The sequence below is a fragment of the Rhinoderma darwinii genome, unplaced genomic scaffold (assembly GCF_050947455.1).
Source record: "Rhinoderma darwinii isolate aRhiDar2 unplaced genomic scaffold, aRhiDar2.hap1 Scaffold_549, whole genome shotgun sequence".
NCBI lineage: Eukaryota > Metazoa > Chordata > Amphibia > Anura > Rhinodermatidae > Rhinoderma > Rhinoderma darwinii.
Genome location: NW_027464099.1, coordinates 104,547 through 125,874, shown reverse-complemented (window position 1 = coordinate 125,874; position 21,328 = coordinate 104,547). Strand labels below are relative to the sequence as shown.

Below are 21,328 nucleotides of genomic sequence, written 5' to 3'. Positions count from 1 at the left end.
CCAGACAGGATTTGCTTCTTTTGCTTGCACCACAATGCAGTGCTGAAAGAGGAGGAATCTACATAAAAACGCCTTCCTGGCAACGCCCAAATGCCCTGCTGCCATGCAGATAAACACTGGCAGCGGCAGCAAGTGCATGCCCACAGCCACCCCTTGTTCCTCCACACCTTGTATCAGCTGTAATCCAGTCCAGTCCAGTGCTGCCTGCTGAGCAGCACTGACCAACACTGCCTGGGCCCAGGCTTTTATCTCTGAGGCCCCATTATGATGTCAGAAAGCTGGCTCTGGAATCCTGAGGGCTCCACTATGACACGTGCAAAGTTCCGTCTGAACTTTATATAAGACGGTGAGGCTCAGTCATCACTCAGTGTTGCCTGAGAGGGCAACACTGCAACAGCCGGCCGCCAGGCTGTCTTTTTTTTGCACAGCTAGTTGCCTCCAGGAGGCCACAAGAGGGAGACAAGGGACTGCAAAATGGAAAATAGGCATCCACCAACTTTACAGACAACTTCTCCTTGCTCCTACAACCTCCATCCTTGCACAGTTTGTTATTCTTCTAGGTAACATAGTAACAAATCCAAATTGCTGCTCTCTTTGTAGGCAAGCAAGGCTTTGTTGCAACTGCAATTCTTACTTCTTCTTGAAATGTAGGGACGACAGTACATTCCATCACATCCATCTAGTGTACACAGGTAGGTCCATTGTGGCGGGCAGGCGAGCGGGCGGGCTGCTTTATTGGCTGTTTGCTGTTCCCCTACTCCACTCCACTATTTGACTGTTGTGCTGCATCAATCAATCAATCAATCAATCAATCAATCAATCAATCAATCAGTGGCTGGCTCAGGTGCAGCTCTTTAACTTACCTAAAAGGGAGGGCGGAGAGAAGACAAGGAAGGTGAATGAGGTGTTCCAATGTGAAATGCCGGAAACACAGAAACACAGACGACACACAACAAGAGGTGGCAATCTATTCATTAATTGCATTTAATCAATGAGCTCATTATCACTCATGCATTGTCCAACAGGTGTTGAAATAATGGGATTAAAAGGGGAGATCCCTTCAGAAAGACAGAAACAATAGCAAAGACAAAAAACACTTTTGGAATCTGCTTTTAGTCAACACATAAGGAAAGGGTGCACCGGTCCTGGAAATACTGCAATACCAGGTCAATGCGTGGAGTGGACAGAGCAAGCTCTATTTCCATCTCCCTGTTCTAAAAATCCATTTAATATATGGTCCCCAGATAGGGGACGTATCAGATATTAAACTGATAAGAACAGATACTACACTTGATCTTAGCCAAAAGGCCGAGAAGCGATAACCCGAACGGGCCGCGCGTTGCCCGAGCCTGCCCGATACTGCTGTTCAGCCCTTGCAGCGATTCAGCCTACTTCTAGGCAATTCCATGGGGCCCTGCAGGCTCACACACTCACAGCTACACGGGAGGTGAATAAAGGCCGGAGAGGAAGCCAGACAGGATTTGCTTCTTTTGCTTGCACCACAATGCAGTGCTGAAAGAGGAGGAATCTACATAAAAACGCCTTCCTGGCAACGCCCAAATGCCCTGCTGCCATGCAGATAAACACTGGCAGCGGCAGCAAGTGCATGCCCACAGCCACCCCTTGTTCCTTCACACCTTGTATCAGCTGTAATCCAGTCCAGTCCAGTGCTGCCTGCTGAGCAGCACTGACCAACACTGCCTGGGCCCAGGCTTTTATCTCTGAGGCCCCATTATGATGTCAGAAAGCTGGCTCTGGAATCCTGAGGGCTCCACTATGACACGTGCAAAGTTCCGTCTGAACTTTATATAAGACGGTGAGGCTCAGTCAGTCACTCAGTGTTGCCTGAGAGGGCAACACTGCAACAGCCGGCCGCCAGGCTGTCTTTTTTTTGCACAGCTAGTTGCCTCCAGGAGGCCACAAGAGGGAGACAAGGGACTGCAAAATGGAAAATAGGCATCCACCAACTTTACAGACAACTTCTCCTTGCTCCTACAACCTCCATCCTTGCACAGTTTGTTATTCTTCTAGGTAACATAGTAACAAATCCAAATTGCTGCTCTCTTTGTAGGCAAGCAAGGCTTTGTTGCAACTGCAATTCTTACTTCTTCTTGAAATGTAGGGACGACAGTACATTCCATCACATCCATCTAGTGTACACAGGTAGGTCCATTGTGGCGGGCAGGCGAGCGGGCGGGCTGCTTTATTGGCTGTTTGCTGTTCCCCTACTCCACTCCACTATTTGACTGTTGTGCTGCAATCAATCAATCAATCAATCAATCAATCAATCAATCAATCAATCAATCAATCAGTGGCTGGCTCAGGTGCAGCTCTTTAACTTACCTAAAAGGGAGGGCGGAGAGAAGACAAGGAAGGTGAATGAGGTGTTCCAATGTGAAATGCCGGAAACACAGAAACACAGACGACACACAACAAGAGGTGGCAATCTATTCATTAATTGCATTTAATCAATGAGCTCATTATCACTCATGCATTGTCCAACAGAAGTTGAAATAATGGGATTAAAAGGGGAGATCCCTTCAGAAAGACAGAAACAATAGCAAAGACAAAAAACACTTTTGGAATCTGCTTTTAGTCAACACATAAGGAAAGGGTGCACCGGTCCTGGAAATACTGCAATACCAGGTCAATGCGTGGAGTGGACAGAGCAAGCTCTATTTCCATCTCCCTGTTCTAAAAATCCATTTAATATATGGTCCCCAGATAGGGGACGTATCAGATATTAAACTGATAAGAACAGATACTACACTTGATCTTAGCCAAAAGGCCGAGAAGCGATAACCCGAACGGGCCGCGCGTTGCCCGAGCCTGCCCGATACTGCTGTTCAGCCCTTGCAGCGATTCAGCCTACTTCTAGGCAATTCCATGGGGCCCTGCAGGCTCACACACTCACAGCTACACGGGAGGTGAATAAAGGCCGGAGAGGAAGCCAGACAGGATTTGCTTCTTTTGCTTGCACCACAATGCAGTGCTGAAAGAGGAGGAATCTACATAAAAACGCCTTCCTGGCAACGCCCAAATGCCCTGCTGCCATGCAGATAAACACTGGCAGCGGCAGCAAGTGCATGCCCACAGCCACCCCTTGTTCCTTCACACCTTGTATCAGCTGTAATCCAGTCCAGTCCAGTGCTGCCTGCTGAGCAGCACTGACCAACACTGCCTGGGCCCAGGCTTTTATCTCTGAGGCCCCATTATGATGTCAGAAAGCTGGCTCTGGAATCCTGAGGGCTCCACTATGACACGTGCAAAGTTCCGTCTGAACTTTATATAAGACGGTGAGGCTCAGTCAGTCACTCAGTGTTGCCTGAGAGGGCAACACTGCAACAGCCGGCCGCCAGGCTGTCTTTTTTTTGCACAGCTAGTTGCCTCCAGGAGGCCACAAGAGGGAGACAAGGGACTGCAAAATGGAAAATAGGCATCCACCAACTTTACAGACAACTTCTCCTTGCTCCTACAACCTCCATCCTTGCACAGTTTGTTATTCTTCTAGGTAACATAGTAACAAATCCAAATTGCTGCTCTCTTTGTAGGCAAGCAAGGCTTTGTTGCAACTGCAATTCTTACTTCTTCTTGAAATGTAGGGACGACAGTACATTCCATCACATCCATCTAGTGTACACAGGTAGGTCCATTGTGGCGGGCAGGCGAGCGGGCGGGCTGCTTTATTGGCTGTTTGCTGTTCCCCTACTCCACTCCACTATTTGACTGTTGTGCTGCATCAATCAATCAATCAATCAATCAATCAATCAATCAATCAATCAATCAATCAGTGGCTGGCTCAGGTGCAGCTCTTTAACTTACCTAAAAGGGAGGGCGGAGAGAAGACAAGGAAGGTGAATGAGGTGTTCCAATGTGAAATGCCGGAAACACAGAAACACAGACGACACACAACAAGAGGTGGCAATCTATTCATTAATTGCATTTAATCAATGAGCTCATTATCACTCATGCATTGTCCAACAGGTGTTGAAATAATGGGATTAAAAGGGGAGATCCCTTCAGAAAGACAGAAACAATAGCAAAGACAAAAAACACTTTTGGAATCTGCTTTTAGTCAACACATAAGGAAAGGGTGCACCGGTCCTGGAAATACTGCAATACCAGGTCAATGCGTGGAGTGGACAGAGCAAGCTCTATTTCCATCTCCCTGTTCTAAAAATCCATTTAATATATGGTCCCCAGATAGGGGACGTATCAGATATTAAACTGATAAGAACAGATACTACACTTGATCTTAGCCAAAAGGCCGAGAAGCGATAACCCGAACGGGCCGCGCGTTGCCCGAGCCTGCCCGATACTGCTGTTCAGCCCTTGCAGCGATTCAGCCTACTTCTAGGCAATTCCATGGGGCCCTGCAGGCTCACACACTCACAGCTACACGGGAGGTGAATAAAGGCCGGAGAGGAAGCCAGACAGGATTTGCTTCTTTTGCTTGCACCACAATGCAGTGCTGAAAGAGGAGGAATCTACATAAAAACGCCTTCCTGGCAACGCCCAAATGCCCTGCTACCATGCAGATAAACACTGGCAGCGGCAGCAAGTGCATGCCCACAGCCACCCCTTGTTCCTTCACACCTTGTATCAGCTGTAATCCAGTCCAGTCCAGTGCTGCCTGCTGAGCAGCACTGACCAACACTGCCTGGGCCCAGGCTTTTATCTCTGAGGCCCCATTATGATGTCAGAAAGCTGGCTCTGGAATCCTGAGGGCTCCACTATGACACGTGCAAAGTTCCGTCTGAACTTTATATAAGACGGTGAGGCTCAGTCAGTCACTCAGTGTTGCCTGAGAGGGCAACACTGCAACAGCCGGCCGCCAGGCTGTCTTTTTTTTGCACAGCTAGTTGCCTCCAGGAGGCCACAAGAGGGAGACAAGGGACTGCAAAATGGAAAATAGGCATCCACCAACTTTACAGACAACTTCTCCTTGCTCCTACAACCTCCATCCTTGCACAGTTTGTTATTCTTCTAGGTAACATAGTAACAAATCCAAATTGCTGCTCTCTTTGTAGGCAAGCAAGGCTTTGTTGCAACTGCAATTCTTACTTCTTCTTGAAATGTAGGGACGACAGTACATTCCATCACATCCATCTAGTGTACACAGGTAGGTCCATTGTGGCGGGCAGGCGAGCGGGCGGGCTGCTTTATTGGCTGTTTGCTGTTCCCCTACTCCACTCCACTATTTGACTGTTGTGCTGCATCAATCAATCAATCAATCAATCAATCAATCAATCAATCAATCAATCAATCAGTGGCTGGCTCAGGTGCAGCTCTTTAACTTACCTAAAAGGGAGGGCGGAGAGAAGACAAGGAAGGTGAATGAGGTGTTCCAATGTGAAATGCCGGAAACACAGAAACACAGACGACACACAACAAGAGGTGGCAATCTATTCATTAATTGCATTTAATCAATGAGCTCATTATCACTCATGCATTGTCCAACAGGTGTTGAAATAATGGGATTAAAAGGGGAGATCCCTTCAGAAAGACAGAAACAATAGCAAAGACAAAAAACACTTTTGGAATCTGCTTTTAGTCAACACATAAGGAAAGGGTGCACCGGTCCTGGAAATACTGCAATACCAGGTCAATGCGTGGAGTGGACAGAGCAAGCTCTATTTCCATCTCCCTGTTCTAAAAATCCATTTAATATATGGTCCCCAGATAGGGGACGTATCAGATATTAAACTGATAAGAACAGATACTACACTTGATCTTAGCCAAAAGGCCGAGAAGCGATAACCCGAACGGGCCGCGCGTTGCCCGAGCCTGCCCGATACTGCTGTTCAGCCCTTGCAGCGATTCAGCCTACTTCTAGGCAATTCCATGGGGCCCTGCAGGCTCACACACTCACAGCTACACGGGAGGTGAATAAAGGCCGGAGAGGAAGCCAGACAGGATTTGCTTCTTTTGCTTGCACCACAATGCAGTGCTGAAAGAGGAGGAATCTACATAAAAACGCCTTCCTGGCAATGCCCAAATGCCCTGCTGCCATGCAGATAAACACTGGCAGCGGCAGCAAGTGCATGCCCACAGCCCCCCCTTGTTCCTTCACACCTTGTATCAGCTGTAATCCAGTCCAGTCCAGTGCTGCCTGCTGAGCAGCACTGACCAACACTGCCTGGGCCCAGGCTTTTATCTCTGAGGCCCCATTATGATGTCAGAAAGCTGGCTCTGGAATCCTGAGGGCTCCACTATGACACGTGCAAAGTTCCGTCTGAACTTTATATAAGACGGTGAGGCTCAGTCAGTCACTCAGTGTTGCCTGAGAGGGCAACACTGCAACAGCCGGCCGCCAGGCTGTCTTTTTTTTGCACAGCTAGTTGCCTCCAGGAGGCCACAAGAGGGAGACAAGGGACTGCAAAATGGAAAATAGGCATCCACCAACTTTACAGACAACTTCTCCTTGCTCCTACAACCTCCATCCTTGCACAGTTTGTTATTCTTCTAGGTAACATAGTAACAAATCCAAATTGCTGCTCTCTTTGTAGGCAAGCAAGGCTTTGTTGCAACTGCAATTCTTACTTCTTCTTGAAATGTAGGGACGACAGTACATTCCATCACATCCATCTAGTGTACACAGGTAGGTCCATTGTGGCGGGCAGGCGAGCGGGCGGGCTGCTTTATTGGCTGTTTGCTGTTCCCCTACTCCACTCCACTATTTGACTGTTGTGCTGCATCAATCAATCAATCAATCAATCAATCAATCAATCAATCAATCAATCAATCAATCAGTGGCTGGCTCAGGTGCAGCTCTTTAACTTACCTAAAAGGGAGGGCGGAGAGAAGACAAGGAAGGTGAATGAGGTGTTCCAATGTGAAATGCCGGAAACACAGAAACACAGACGACACACAACAAGAGGTGGCAATCTATTCATTAATTGCATTTAATCAATGAGCTCATTATCACTCATGCATTGTCCAACAGGTGTTGAAATAATGGGATTAAAAGGGGAGATCCCTTCAGAAAGACAGAAACAATAGCAAAGACAAAAAACACTTTTGGAATCTGCTTTTAGTCAACACATAAGGAAAGGGTGCACCGGTCCTGGAAATACTGCAATACCAGGTCAATGCGTGGAGTGGACAGAGCAAGCTCTATTTCCATCTCCCTGTTCTAAAAATCCATTTAATATATGGTCCCCAGATAGGGGACGTATCAGATATTAAACTGATAAGAACAGATACTACACTTGATCTTAGCCAAAAGGCCGAGAAGCGATAACCCGAACGGGCCGCGCGTTGCCCGAGCCTGCCCGATACTGCTGTTCAGCCCTTGCAGCGATTCAGCCTACTTCTAGGCAATTCCATGGGGCCCTGCAGGCTCACACACTCACAGCTACACGGGAGGTGAATAAAGGCCGGAGAGGAAGCCAGACAGGATTTGCTTCTTTTGCTTGCACCACAATGCAGTGCTGAAAGAGGAGGAATCTACATAAAAACGCCTTCCTGGCAACGCCCAAATGCCCTGCTGCCATGCAGATAAACACTGGCAGCGGCAGCAAGTGCATGCCCACAGCCACCCCTTGTTCCTTCACACCTTGTATCAGCTGTAATCCAGTCCAGTCCAGTGCTGCCTGCTGAGCAGCACTGACCAACACTGCCTGGGCCCAGGCTTTTATCTCTGAGGCCCCATTATGATGTCAGAAAGCTGGCTCTGGAATCCTGAGGGCTCCACTATGACACGTGCAAAGTTCCGTCTGAACTTTATATAAGACGGTGAGGCTCAGTCAGTCACTCAGTGTTGCCTGAGAGGGCAACACTGCAACAGCCGGCCGCCAGGCTGTCTTTTTTTTGCACAGCTAGTTGCCTCCAGGAGGCCACAAGAGGGAGACAAGGGACTGCAAAATGGAAAATAGGCATCCACCAACTTTACAGACAACTTCTCCTTGCTCCTACAACCTCCATCCTTGCACAGTTTGTTATTCTTCTAGGTAACATAGTAACAAATCCAAATTGCTGCTCTCTTTGTAGGCAAGCAAGGCTTTGTTGCAACTGCAATTCTTACTTCTTCTTGAAATGTAGGGACGACAGTACATTCCATCACATCCATCTAGTGTACACAGGTAGGTCCATTGTGGCGGGCAGGCGAGCGGGCGGGCTGCTTTATTGGCTGTTTGCTGTTCCCCTACTCCACTCCACTATTTGACTGTTGTGCTGCATCAATCAATCAATCAATCAATCAATCAATCAATCAATCAATCAATCAATCAGTGGCTGGCTCAGGTGCAGCTCTTTAACTTACCTAAAAGGGAGGGCGGAGAGAAGACAAGGAAGGTGAATGAGGTGTTCCAATGTGAAATGCCGGAAACACAGAAACACAGACGACACACAACAAGAGGTGGCAATCTATTCATTAATTGCATTTAATCAATGAGCTCATTATCACTCATGCATTGTCCAACAGGTGTTGAAATAATGGGATTAAAAGGGGAGATCCCTTCAGAAAGACAGAAACAATAGCAAAGACAAAAAACACTTTTGGAATCTGCTTTTAGTCAACACATAAGGAAAGGGTGCACCGGTCCTGGAAATACTGCAATACCAGGTCAATGCGTGGAGTGGACAGAGCAAGCTCTATTTCCATCTCCCTGTTCTAAAAATCCATTTAATATATGGTCCCCAGATAGGGGACGTATCAGATATTAAACTGATAAGAACAGATACTACACTTGATCTTAGCCAAAAGGCCGAGAAGCGATAACCCGAACGGGCCGCGCGTTGCCCGAGCCTGCCCGATACTGCTGTTCAGCCCTTGCAGCGATTCAGCCTACTTCTAGGCAATTCCATGGGGCCCTGCAGGCTCACACACTCACAGCTACACGGGAGGTGAATAAAGGCCGGAGAGGAAGCCAGACAGGATTTGCTTCTTTTGCTTGCACCACAATGCAGTGCTGAAAGAGGAGGAATCTACATAAAAACGCCTTCCTGGCAACGCCCAAATGCCCTGCTGCCATGCAGATAAACACTGGCAGCGGCAGCAAGTGCATGCCCACAGCCACCCCTTGTTCCTTCACACCTTGTATCTGCTGTAATCCAGTCCAGTCCAGTGCTGCCTGCTGAGCAGCACTGACCAACACTGCCTGGGCCCAGGCTTTTATCTCTGAGGCCCCATTATGATGTCAGAAAGCTGGCTCTGGAATCCTGAGGGCTCCACTATGACACGTGCAAAGTTCCGTCTGAACTTTATATAAGACGGTGAGGCTCAGTCAGTCACTCAGTGTTGCCTGAGAGGGCAACACTGCAACAGCCGGCCGCCAGGCTGTCTTTTTTTTGCACAGCTAGTTGCCTCCAGGAGGCCACAAGAGGGAGACAAGGGACTGCAAAATGGAAAATAGGCATCCACCAACTTTACAGACAACTTCTCCTTGCTCCTACAACCTCCATCCTTGCACAGTTTGTTATTCTTCTAGGTAACATAGTAACAAATCCAAATTGCTGCTCTCTTTGTAGGCAAGCAAGGCTTTGTTGCAACTGCAATTCTTACTTCTTCTTGAAATGTAGGGACGACAGTACATTCCATCACATCCATCTAGTGTACACAGGTAGGTCCATTGTGGCGGGCAGGCGAGCGGGCGGGCTGCTTTATTGGCTGTTTGCTGTTCCCCTACTCCACTCCACTATTTGACTGTTGTGCTGCATCAATCAATCAATCAATCAATCAATCAATCAATCAATCAATCAATCAATCAGTGGCTGGCTCAGGTGCAGCTCTTTAACTTACCTAAAAGGGAGGGCGGAGAGAAGACAAGGAAGGTGAATGAGGTGTTCCAATGTGAAATGCCGGAAACACAGAAACACAGACGACACACAACAAGAGGTGGCAATCTATTCATTAATTGCATTTAATCAATGAGCTCATTATCACTCATGCATTGTCCAACAGGTGTTGAAATAATGGGATTAAAAGGGGAGATCCCTTCAGAAAGACAGAAACAATAGCAAAGACAAAAAACACTTTTGGAATCTGCTTTTAGTCAACACATAAGGAAAGGGTGCACCGGTCCTGGAAATACTGCAATACCAGGTCAATGCGTGGAGTGGACAGAGCAAGCTCTATTTCCATCTCCCTGTTCTAAAAATCCATTTAATATATGGTCCCCAGATAGGGGACGTATCAGATATTAAACTGATAAGAACAGATACTACACTTGATCTTAGCCAAAAGGCCGAGAAGCGATAACCCGAACGGGCCGCGCGTTGCCCGAGCCTGCCCGATACTGCTGTTCAGCCCTTGCAGCGATTCAGCCTACTTCTAGGCAATTCCATGGGGCCCTGCAGGCTCACACACTCACAGCTACACGGGAGGTGAATAAAGGCCGGAGAGGAAGCCAGACAGGATTTGCTTCTTTTGCTTGCACCACAATGCAGTGCTGAAAGAGGAGGAATCTACATAAAAACGCCTTCCTGGCAACGCCCAAATGCCCTGCTGCCATGCAGATAAACACTGGCAGCGGCAGCAAGTGCATGCCCACAGCCACCCCTTGTTCCTTCACACCTTGTATCAGCTGTAATCCAGTCCAGTCCAGTGCTGCCTGCTGAGCAGCACTGACCAACACTGCCTGGGCCCAGGCTTTTATCTCTGAGGCCCCATTATGATGTCAGAAAGCTGGCTCTGGAATCCTGAGGGCTCCACTATGACACGTGCAAAGTTCCGTCTGAACTTTATATAAGACGGTGAGGCTCAGTCAGTCACTCAGTGTTGCCTGAGAGGGCAACACTGCAACAGCCGGCCGCCAGGCTGTCTTTTTTTTGCACAGCTAGTTGCCTCCAGGAGGCCACAAGAGGGAGACAAGGGACTGCAAAATGGAAAATAGGCATCCACCAACTTTACAGACAACTTCTCCTTGCTCCTACAACCTCCATCCTTGCACAGTTTGTTATTCTTCTAGGTAACATAGTAACAAATCCAAATTGCTGCTCTCTTTGTAGGCAAGCAAGGCTTTGTTGCAACTGCAATTCTTACTTCTTCTTGAAATGTAGGGACGACAGTACATTCCATCACATCCATCTAGTGTACACAGGTAGGTCCATTGTGGCGGGCAGGCGAGCGGGCGGGCTGCTTTATTGGCTGTTTGCTGTTCCCCTACTCCACTCCACTATTTGACTGTTGTGCTGCATCAATCAATCAATCAATCAATCAATCAATCAATCAATCAATCAATCAGTGGCTGGCTCAGGTGCAGCTCTTTAACTTACCTAAAAGGGAGGGCGGAGAGAAGACAAGGAAGGTGAATGAGGTGTTCCAATGTGAAATGCCGGAAACACAGAAACACAGACGACACACAACAAGAGGTGGCAATCTATTCATTAATTGCATTTAATCAATGAGCTCATTATCACTCATGCATTGTCCAACAGGTGTTGAAATAATGGGATTAAAAGGGGAGATCCCTTCAGAAAGACAGAAACAATAGCAAAGACAAAAAACACTTTTGGAATCTGCTTTTAGTCAACACATAAGGAAAGGGTGCACCGGTCCTGGAAATACTGCAATACCAGGTCAATGCGTGGAGTGGACAGAGCAAGCTCTATTTCCATCTCCCTGTTCTAAAAATCCATTTAATATATGGTCCCCAGATAGGGGACGTATCAGATATTAAACTGATAAGAACAGATACTACACTTGATCTTAGCCAAAAGGCCGAGAAGCGATAACCCGAACGGGCCGCGCGTTGCCCGAGCCTGCCCGATACTGCTGTTCAGCCCTTGCAGCGATTCAGCCTACTTCTAGGCAATTCCATGGGGCCCTGCAGGCTCACACACTCACAGCTACACGGGAGGTGAATAAAGGCCGGAGAGGAAGCCAGACAGGATTTGCTTCTTTTGCTTGCACCACAATGCAGTGCTGAAAGAGGAGGAATCTACATAAAAACGCCTTCCTGGCAACGCCCAAATGCCCTGCTGCCATGCAGATAAACACTGGCAGCGGCAGCAAGTGCATGCCCACAGCCACCCCTTGTTCCTTCACACCTTGTATCAGCTGTAATCCAGTCCAGTCCAGTGCTGCCTGCTGAGCAGCACTGACCAACACTGCCTGGGCCCAGGCTTTTATCTCTGAGGCCCCATTATGATGTCAGAAAGCTGGCTCTGGAATCCTGAGGGCTCCACTATGACACGTGCAAAGTTCCGTCTGAACTTTATATAAGACGGTGAGGCTCAGTCAGTCACTCAGTGTTGCCTGAGAGGGCAACACTGCAACAGCCGGCCGCCAGGCTGTCTTTTTTTTGCACAGCTAGTTGCCTCCAGGAGGCCACAAGAGGGAGACAAGGGACTGCAAAATGGAAAATAGGCATCCACCAACTTTACAGACAACTTCTCCTTGCTCCTACAACCTCCATCCTTGCACAGTTTGTTATTCTTCTAGGTAACATAGTAACAAATCCAAATTGCTGCTCTCTTTGTAGGCAAGCAAGGCTTTGTTGCAACTGCAATTCTTACTTCTTCTTGAAATGTAGGGACGACAGTACATTCCATCACATCCATCTAGTGTACACAGGTAGGTCCATTGTGGCGGGCAGGCGAGCGGGCGGGCTGCTTTATTGGCTGTTTGCTGTTCCCCTACTCCACTCCACTATTTGACTGTTGTGCTGCATCAATCAATCAATCAATCAATCAATCAATCAATCAATCAATCAATCAATCAGTGGCTGGCTCAGGTGCAGCTCTTTAACTTACCTAAAAGGGAGGGCGGAGAGAAGACAAGGAAGGTGAATGAGGTGTTCCAATGTGAAATGCCGGAAACACAGAAACACAGACGACACACAACAAGAGGTGGCAATCTATTCATTAATTGCATTTAATCAATGAGCTCATTATCACTCATGCATTGTCCAACAGGTGTTGAAATAATGGGATTAAAAGGGGAGATCCCTTCAGAAAGACAGAAACAATAGCAAAGACAAAAAACACTTTTGGAATCTGCTTTTAGTCAACACATAAGGAAAGGGTGCACCGGTCCTGGAAATACTGCAATACCAGGTCAATGCGTGGAGTGGACAGAGCAAGCTCTATTTCCATCTCCCTGTTCTAAAAATCCATTTAATATATGGTCCCCAGATAGGGGACGTATCAGATATTAAACTGATAAGAACAGATACTACACTTGATCTTAGCCAAAAGGCCGAGAAGCGATAACCCGAACGGGCCGCGCGTTGCCCGAGCCTGCCCGATACTGCTGTTCAGCCCTTGCAGCGATTCAGCCTACTTCTAGGCAATTCCATGGGGCCCTGCAGGCTCACACACTCACAGCTACACGGGAGGTGAATAAAGGCCGGAGAGGAAGCCAGACAGGATTTGCTTCTTTTGCTTGCACCACAATGCAGTGCTGAAAGAGGAGGAATCTACATAAAAACGCCTTCCTGGCAACGCCCAAATGCCCTGCTGCCATGCAGATAAACACTGGCAGCGGCAGCAAGTGCATGCCCACAGCCACCCCTTGTTCCTTCACACCTTGAATCAGCTGTAATCCAGTCCAGTCCAGTGCTGCCTGCTGAGCAGCACTGACCAACACTGCCTGGGCCCAGGCTTTTATCTCTGAGGCCCCATTATGATGTCAGAAAGCTGGCTCTGGAATCCTGAGGGCTCCACTATGACACGTGCAAAGTTCCGTCTGAACTTTATATAAGACGGTGAGGCTCAGTCAGTCACTCAGTGTTGCCTGAGAGGGCAACACTGCAACAGCCGGCCGCCAGGCTGTCTTTTTTTTGCACAGCTAGTTGCCTCCAGGAGGCCACAAGAGGGAGACAAGGGACTGCAAAATGGAAAATAGGCATCCACCAACTTTACAGACAACTTCTCCTTGCTCCTACAACCTCCATCCTTGCACAGTTTGTTATTCTTCTAGGTAACATAGTAACAAATCCAAATTGCTGCTCTCTTTGTAGGCAAGCAAGGCTTTGTTGCAACTGCAATTCTTACTTCTTCTTGAAATGTAGGGACGACAGTACATTCCATCACATCCATCTAGTGTACACAGGTAGGTCCATTGTGGCGGGCAGGCGAGCGGGCGGGCTGCTTTATTGGCTGTTTGCTGTTCCCCTACTCCACTCCACTATTTGACTGTTGTGCTGCATCAATCAATCAATCAATCAATCAATCAATCAATCAATCAATCAGTGGCTGGCTCAGGTGCAGCTCTTTAACTTACCTAAAAGGGAGGGCGGAGAGAAGACAAGGAAGGTGAATGAGGTGTTCCAATGTGAAATGCCGGAAACACAGAAACACAGACGACACACAACAAGAGGTGGCAATCTATTCATTAATTGCATTTAATCAATGAGCTCATTATCACTCATGCATTGTCCAACAGGTGTTGAAATAATGGGATTAAAAGGGGAGATCCCTTCAGAAAGACAGAAACAATAGCAAAGACAAAAAACACTTTTGGAATCTGCTTTTAGTCAACACATAAGGAAAGGGTGCACCGGTCCTGGAAATACTGCAATACCAGGTCAATGCGTGGAGTGGACAGAGCAAGCTCTATTTCCATCTCCCTGTTCTAAAAATCCATTTAATATATGGTCCCCAGATAGGGGACGTATCAGATATTAAACTGATAAGAACAGATACTACACTTGATCTTAGCCAAAAGGCCGAGAAGCGATAACCCGAACGGGCCGCGCGTTGCCCGAGCCTGCCCGATACTGCTGTTCAGCCCTTGCAGCGATTCAGCCTACTTCTAGGCAATTCCATGGGGCCCTGCAGGCTCACACACTCACAGCTACACGGGAGGTGAATAAAGGCCGGAGAGGAAGCCAGACAGGATTTGCTTCTTTTGCTTGCACCACAATGCAGTGCTGAAAGAGGAGGAATCTACATAAAAACGCCTTCCTGGCAACGCCCAAATGCCCTGCTGCCATGCAGATAAACACTGGCAGCGGCAGCAAGTGCATGCCCACAGCCACCCCTTGTTCCTTCACACCTTGTATCAGCTGTAATCCAGTCCAGTCCAGTGCTGCCTGCTGAGCAGCACTGACCAACACTGCCTGGGCCCAGGCTTTTATCTCTGAGGCCCCATTATGATGTCAGAAAGCTGGCTCTGGAATCCTGAGGGCTCCACTATGACACGTGCAAAGTTCCGTCTGAACTTTATATAAGACGGTGAGGCTCAGTCAGTCACTCAGTGTTGCCTGAGAGGGCAACACTGCAACAGCCGGCCGCCAGGCTGTCTTTTTTTTGCACAGCTAGTTGCCTCCAGGAGGCCACAAGAGGGAGACAAGGGACTGCAAAATGGAAAATAGGCATCCACCAACTTTACAGACAACTTCTCCTTGCTCCTACAACCTCCATCCTTGCACAGTTTGTTATTCTTCTAGGTAACATAGTAACAAATCCAAATTGCTGCTCTCTTTGTAGGCAAGCAAGGCTTTGTTGCAACTGCAATTCTTACTTCTTCTTGAAATGTAGGGACGACAGTACATTCCATCACATCCATCTAGTGTACACAGGTAGGTCCATTGTGGCGGGCAGGCGAGCGGGCGGGCTGCTTTATTGGCTGTTTGCTGTTCCCCTACTCCACTCCACTATTTGACTGTTGTGCTGCATCAATCAATCAATCAATCAATCAATCAATCAATCAATCAATCAATTAGTGGCTGGCTCAGGTGCAGCTCTTTAACTTACCTAAAAGGGAGGGCGGAGAGAAGACAAGGAAGGTGAATGAGGTGTTCCAATGTGAAATGCCGGAAACACAGAAACACAGACGACACACAACAAGAGGTGGCAATCTATTCATTAATTGCATTTAATCAATGAGCTCATTATCACTCATGCATTGTCCAACAGGTGTTGAAATAATGGGATTAAAAGGGGAGATCCCTTCAGAAAGACAGAAACAATTGCAAAGACAAAAAACACTTTTGGAATCTGCTTTTAGTCAACACATAAGGAAAGGGTGCACCGGTCCTGGAAATACTGCAATACCAGGTCAATGCGTGGAGTGGACAGAGCAAGCTCTATTTCCATCTCCCTGTTCTAAAAATCCATTTAATATATGGTCCCCAGATAGGGGACGTATCAGATATTAAACTGATAAGAACAGATACTACACTTGATCTTAGCCAAAAGGCCGAGAAGCGATAACCCGAACGGGCCGCGCGTTGCCCGAGCCTGCCCGATACTGCTGTTCAGCCCTTGCAGCGATTCAGCCTACTTCTAGGCAATTCCATGGGGCCCTGCAGGCTCACACACTCACAGCTACACGGGAGGTGAATAAAGGCCGGAGAGGAAGCCAGACAGGATTTGCTTCTTTTGCTTGCACCACAATGCAGTGCTGAAAGAGGAGGAATCTACATAAAAACGCCTTCCTGGCAACGCCCAAATGCCCTGCTGCCATGCAGATAAACACTGGCAGCGGCAGCAAGTGCATGCCCACAGCCACCCCTTGTTCCTTCACACCTTGTATCAGCTGTAATCCAGTCCAGTCCAGTGCTGCCTGCTGAGCAGCACTGACCAACACTGCCTGGGCCCAGGCTTTTATCTCTGAGGCCCCATTATGATGTCAGAAAGCTGGCTCTGGAATCCTGAGGGCTCCACTATGACACGTGCAAAGTTCCGTCTGAACTTTATATAAGACGGTGAGGCTCAGTCAGTCACTCAGTGTTGCCTGAGAGGGCAACACTGCAACAGCCGGCCGCCAGGCTGTCTTTTTTTTGCACAGCTAGTTGCCTCCAGGAGGCCACAAGAGGGAGACAAGGGACTGCAAAATGGAAAATAGGCATCCACCAACTTTACAGACAACTTCTCCTTGCTCCTACAACCTCCATCCTTGCACAGTTTGTTATTCTTCTAGGTAACATAGTAACAAATCCAAATTGCTGCTCTCTTTGTAGGCAAGCAAGGCTTTGTTGCAACTGCAATTCTTACTTCTTCTTGAAATGTAGGGACGACAGTACATTCCATCACATCCATCTAGTGTACACAGGTAGGTCCATTGTGGCGGGCAGGCGAGCGGGCGGGCTGCTTTATTGGCTGTTTGCTGTTCCCCTACTCCACTCCACTATTTGACTGTTGTGCTGCATCAATCAATCAATCAATCAATCAATCAATCAATCAATCAATCAATCAATCAATCAGTGGCTGGCTCAGGTGCAGCTCTTTAACTTACCTAAAAGGGAGGGCGGAGAGAAGACAAGGAAGGTGAATGAGGTGTTCCAATGTGAAATGCCGGAAACACAGAAACACAGACGACACACAACAAGAGGTGGCAATCTATTCATTAATTGCATTTAATCAATGAGCTCATTATCACTCATGCATTGTCCAACAGGTGTTGAAATAATGGGATTAAAAGGGGAGATCCCTTCAGAAAGACAGAAACAATAGCAAAGACAAAAAACACTTTTGGAATCTGCTTTTAGTCAACACATAAGGAAAGGGTGCACCGGTCCTGGAAATACTGCAATACCAGGTCAATGCGTGGAGTGGACAGAGCAAGCTCTATTTCCATCTCCCTGTTCTAAAAATCCATTTAATATATGGTCCCCAGATAGGGGACGTATCAGATATTAAACTGATAAGAACAGATACTACACTTGATCTTAGCCAAAAGGCCGAGAAGCGATAACCCGAACGGGCCGCGCGTTGCCCGAGCCTGCCCGATACTGCTGTTCAGCCCTTGCAGCGATTCAGCCTACTTCTAGGCAATTCCATGGGGCCCTGCAGGCTCACACACTCACAGCTACACGGGAGGTGAATAAAGGCCGGAGAGGAAGCCAGACAGGATTTGCTTCTTTTGCTTGCACCACAATGCAGTGCTGAAAGAGGAGGAATCTACATAAAAACGCCTTCCTGGCAACGCCCAAATGCCCTGCTGCCATGCAGATAAACACTGGCAGCGGCAGCAAGTGCATGCCCACAGCCACCCCTTGTTCCTTCACACCTTGTATCAGCTGTAATCCAGTCCAGTCCAGTGCTGCCTGCTGAGCAGCACTGACCAACACTGCCTGGGCCCAGGCTTTTATCTCTGAGGCCCCATTATGATGTCAGAAAGCTGGCTCTGGAATCCTGAGGGCTCCACTATGACACGTGCAAAGTTCCGTCTGAACTTTATATAAGACGGTGAGGCTCAGTCAGTCACTCAGTGTTGCCTGAGAGGGCAACACTGCAACAGCCGGCCGCCAGGCTGTCTTTTTTTTGCACAGCTAGTTGCCTCCAGGAGGCCACAAGAGGGAGACAAGGGACTGCAAAATGGAAAATAGGCATCCACCAACTTTACAGACAACTTCTCCTTGCTCCTACAACCTCCATCCTTGCACAGTTTGTTATTCTTCTAGGTAACATAGTAACAAATCCAAATTGCTGCTCTCTTTGTAGGCAAGCAAGGCTTTGTTGCAACTGCAATTCTTACTTCTTCTTGAAATGTAGGGACGACAGTACATTCCATCACATCCATCTAGTGTACACAGGTAGGTCCATTGTGGCGGGCAGGCGAGCGGGCGGGCTGCTTTATTGGCTGTTTGCTGTTCCCCTACTCCACTCCACTATTTGACTGTTGTGCTGCATCAATCAATCAATCAATCAATCAATCAATCAATCAATCAATCAATCAATCAGTGGCTGGCTCAGGTGCAGCTCTTTAACTTACCTAAAAGGGAGGGCGGAGAGAAGACAAGGAAGGTGAATGAGGTGTTCCAATGTGAAATGCCGGAAACACAGAAACACAGACGACACACAACAAGAGGTGGCAATCTATTCATTAATTGCATTTAATCAATGAGCTCATTATCACTCATGCATTGTCCAACAGGTGTTGAAATAATGGGATTAAAAGGGGAGATCCCTTCAGAAAGACAGAAACAATAGCAAAGACAAAAAACACTTTTGGAATCTGCTTTTAGTCAACACATAAGGAAAGGGTGCACCGGTCCTGGAAATACTGCAATACCAGGTCAATGCGTGGAGTGGACAGAGCAAGCTCTATTTCCATCTCCCTGTTCTAAAAATCCATTTAATATATGGTCCCCAGATAGGGGACGTATCAGATATTAAACTGATAAGAACAGATACTACACTTGATCTTAGCCAAAAGGCCGAGAAGCGATAACCCGAACGGGCCGCGCGTTGCCCGAGCCTGCCCGATACTGCTGTTCAGCCCTTGCAGCGATTCAGCCTACTTCTAGGCAATTCCATGGGGCCCTGCAGGCTCACACACTCACAGCTACACGGGAGGTGAATAAAGGCCGGAGAGGAAGCCAGACAGGATTTGCTTCTTTTGCTTGCACCACAATGCAGTGCTGAAAGAGGAGGAATCTACATAAAAACGCCTTCCTGGCAACGCCCAAATGCCCTGCTGCCATGCAGATAAACACTGGCAGCGGCAGCAAGTGCATGCCCACAGCCACCCCTTGTTCCTTCACACCTTGTATCAGCTGTAATCCAGTCCAGTCCAGTGCTGCCTGCTGAGCAGCACTGACCAACACTGCCTGGGCCCAGGCTTTTATCTCTGAGGCCCCATTATGATGTCAGAAAGCTGGCTCTGGAATCCTGAGGGCTCCACTATGACACGTGCAAAGTTCCGTCTGAACTTTATATAAGACGGTGAGGCTCAGTCAGTCACTCAGTGTTGCCTGAGAGGGCAACACTGCAACAGCCGGCCGCCAGGCTGTCTTTTTTTTGCACAGCTAGTTGCCTCCAGGAGGCCACAAGAGGGAGACAAGGGACTGCAAAATGGAAAATAGGCATCCACCAACTTTACAGACAACTTCTCCTTGCTCCTACAACCTCCATCCTTGCACAGTTTGTTATTCTTCTAGGTAACATAGTAACAAATCCAAATTGCTGCTCTCTTTGTAGGCAAGCAAGGCTTTGTTGCAACTGCAATTCTTACTTCTTCTTGAAATGTAGGGACGACAGTACATTCCATCACATCCATCTAGTGTACACAGGTAGGTCCATTGTGGCGGGCAGGCGAGCGGGCGGGCTGCTTTATTGGCTGTTTGCTGTTCCCCTACTCCACTCCACTATTTGACTGTTGTGCTGCATCAATCAATCAATCAATCAATCAATCAATCAATCAATCAATCAGTGGCTGGCTCAGGTGCAGCTCTTTAACTTACCTAAAAGGGAGGGCGGAGAGAAGACAAGGAAGGTGAATGAGGTGTTCCAATGTGAAATGCCGGAAACACAGAAACACAGACGACACACAACAAGAGGTGGCAATCTATTCATTAATTGCATTTAATCAATGAGCTCATTATCACTCATGCATTGTCCAACAGGTGTTGAAATAATGGGATTAAAAGGGGAGATCCCTTCAGAAAGACAGAAACAATAGCAAAGACAAAAAACACTTTTGGAATCTGCTTTTAGTCAACACATAAGGAAAGGGTGCACCGGTCCTGGAAATACTGCAATACCAGGTCAATGCGTGGAGTGGACAGAGCAAGCTCTATTTCCATCTCCCTGTTCTAAAAATCCATTTAATATATGGTCCCCAGATAGGGGACGTATCAGATATTAAACTGATAAGAACAGATACTACACTTGATCTTAGCCAAAAGGCCGAGAAGCGATAACCCGAACGGGCCGCGCGTTGCCCGAGCCTGCCCGATACTGCTGTTCAGCCCTTGCAGCGATTCAGCCTACTTCTAGGCAATTCCATGGGGCCCTGCAGGCTCACACACTCACAGCTACACGGGAGGTGAATAAAGGCCGGAGAGGAAGCCAGACAGGATTTGCTTCTTTTGCTTGCACCACAATGCAGTGCTGAAAGAGGAGGAATCTACATAAAAACGCCTTCCTGGCAACGCCCAAATGCCCTGCTGCCATGCAGATAAACACTGGCAGCGGCAGCAAGTGCATGCCCACAGCCACCCCTTGTTCCTTCACACCTTGTATCAGCTGTAATCCAGTCCAGTCCAGTGCTGCCTGCTGAGCAGCACTGACCAACACTGCCTGGGCCCAGGCTTTTATCTCTGAGGCCCCATTATGATGTCAGAAAGCTGGCTCTGGAATCCTGAGGGCTCCACTATGACACGTGCAAAGTTCCGTCTGAACTTTATATAAGACGGTGAGGCTCAGTCAGTCACTCAGTGTTGCCTGAGAGGGCAACACTGCAACAGCCGGCCGCCAGGCTGTCTTTTTTTTGCACAGCTAGTTGCCTCCAGGAGGCCACAAGAGGGAGACAAGGGACTGCAAAATGGAAAATAGGCATCCACCAACTTTACAGACAACTTCTCCTTGCTCCTACAACCTCCATCCTTGCACAGTTTGTTATTCTTCTAGGTAACATAGTAACAAATCCAAATTGCTGCTCTCTTTGTAGGCAAGCAAGGCTTTGTTGCAACTGCAATTCTTACTTCTTCTTGAA

General features: G+C 47.9%; 14 non-coding genes across 14 annotated transcripts; all 14 read right to left on the bottom strand.

The window, feature by feature from the left end:
- Positions 1-1,129: 1,129 nt before the first annotated feature.
- On the bottom strand, positions 1,130-1,320 carry LOC142723325 (U2 spliceosomal RNA). The gene has a single exon (XR_012875534.1). It is a non-coding gene; the product is annotated as a U2 spliceosomal RNA (small nuclear RNA).
- A 1,289-nt stretch (positions 1,321-2,609) lies between these two features.
- On the bottom strand, positions 2,610-2,800 carry LOC142723324 (U2 spliceosomal RNA). Its single transcript, XR_012875533.1, has one exon. It is a non-coding gene; the product is annotated as a U2 spliceosomal RNA (small nuclear RNA).
- Positions 2,801-4,088: 1,288 nt separating this feature from the next.
- Positions 4,089-4,279, bottom strand: LOC142723323 (U2 spliceosomal RNA). Its single transcript, XR_012875532.1, has one exon. It is a non-coding gene; the product is annotated as a U2 spliceosomal RNA (small nuclear RNA).
- Positions 4,280-5,567: 1,288 nt separating this feature from the next.
- LOC142723322 (U2 spliceosomal RNA) lies at positions 5,568-5,758 on the bottom strand. Its single transcript, XR_012875531.1, has one exon. It is a non-coding gene; the product is annotated as a U2 spliceosomal RNA (small nuclear RNA).
- Positions 5,759-7,050: 1,292 nt separating this feature from the next.
- On the bottom strand, positions 7,051-7,241 carry LOC142723321 (U2 spliceosomal RNA). The gene has a single exon (XR_012875530.1). It is a non-coding gene; the product is annotated as a U2 spliceosomal RNA (small nuclear RNA).
- Positions 7,242-8,529: 1,288 nt separating this feature from the next.
- Positions 8,530-8,720, bottom strand: LOC142723320 (U2 spliceosomal RNA). The gene has a single exon (XR_012875529.1). It is a non-coding gene; the product is annotated as a U2 spliceosomal RNA (small nuclear RNA).
- Positions 8,721-10,008: 1,288 nt separating this feature from the next.
- Positions 10,009-10,199, bottom strand: LOC142723318 (U2 spliceosomal RNA). Its single transcript, XR_012875528.1, has one exon. It is a non-coding gene; the product is annotated as a U2 spliceosomal RNA (small nuclear RNA).
- A 1,284-nt stretch (positions 10,200-11,483) lies between these two features.
- LOC142723317 (U2 spliceosomal RNA) lies at positions 11,484-11,674 on the bottom strand. The gene has a single exon (XR_012875527.1). It is a non-coding gene; the product is annotated as a U2 spliceosomal RNA (small nuclear RNA).
- A 1,288-nt stretch (positions 11,675-12,962) lies between these two features.
- LOC142723316 (U2 spliceosomal RNA) lies at positions 12,963-13,153 on the bottom strand. The gene has a single exon (XR_012875526.1). It is a non-coding gene; the product is annotated as a U2 spliceosomal RNA (small nuclear RNA).
- Positions 13,154-14,433: 1,280 nt separating this feature from the next.
- Positions 14,434-14,624, bottom strand: LOC142723315 (U2 spliceosomal RNA). The gene has a single exon (XR_012875525.1). It is a non-coding gene; the product is annotated as a U2 spliceosomal RNA (small nuclear RNA).
- Positions 14,625-15,908: 1,284 nt separating this feature from the next.
- Positions 15,909-16,099, bottom strand: LOC142723313 (U2 spliceosomal RNA). Its single transcript, XR_012875523.1, has one exon. It is a non-coding gene; the product is annotated as a U2 spliceosomal RNA (small nuclear RNA).
- Positions 16,100-17,391: 1,292 nt separating this feature from the next.
- On the bottom strand, positions 17,392-17,582 carry LOC142723312 (U2 spliceosomal RNA). Its single transcript, XR_012875522.1, has one exon. It is a non-coding gene; the product is annotated as a U2 spliceosomal RNA (small nuclear RNA).
- Positions 17,583-18,870: 1,288 nt separating this feature from the next.
- Positions 18,871-19,061, bottom strand: LOC142723311 (U2 spliceosomal RNA). The gene has a single exon (XR_012875521.1). It is a non-coding gene; the product is annotated as a U2 spliceosomal RNA (small nuclear RNA).
- Positions 19,062-20,341: 1,280 nt separating this feature from the next.
- On the bottom strand, positions 20,342-20,532 carry LOC142723310 (U2 spliceosomal RNA). Its single transcript, XR_012875520.1, has one exon. It is a non-coding gene; the product is annotated as a U2 spliceosomal RNA (small nuclear RNA).
- Between the last annotated feature and the right edge of the window lie 796 nt (positions 20,533-21,328).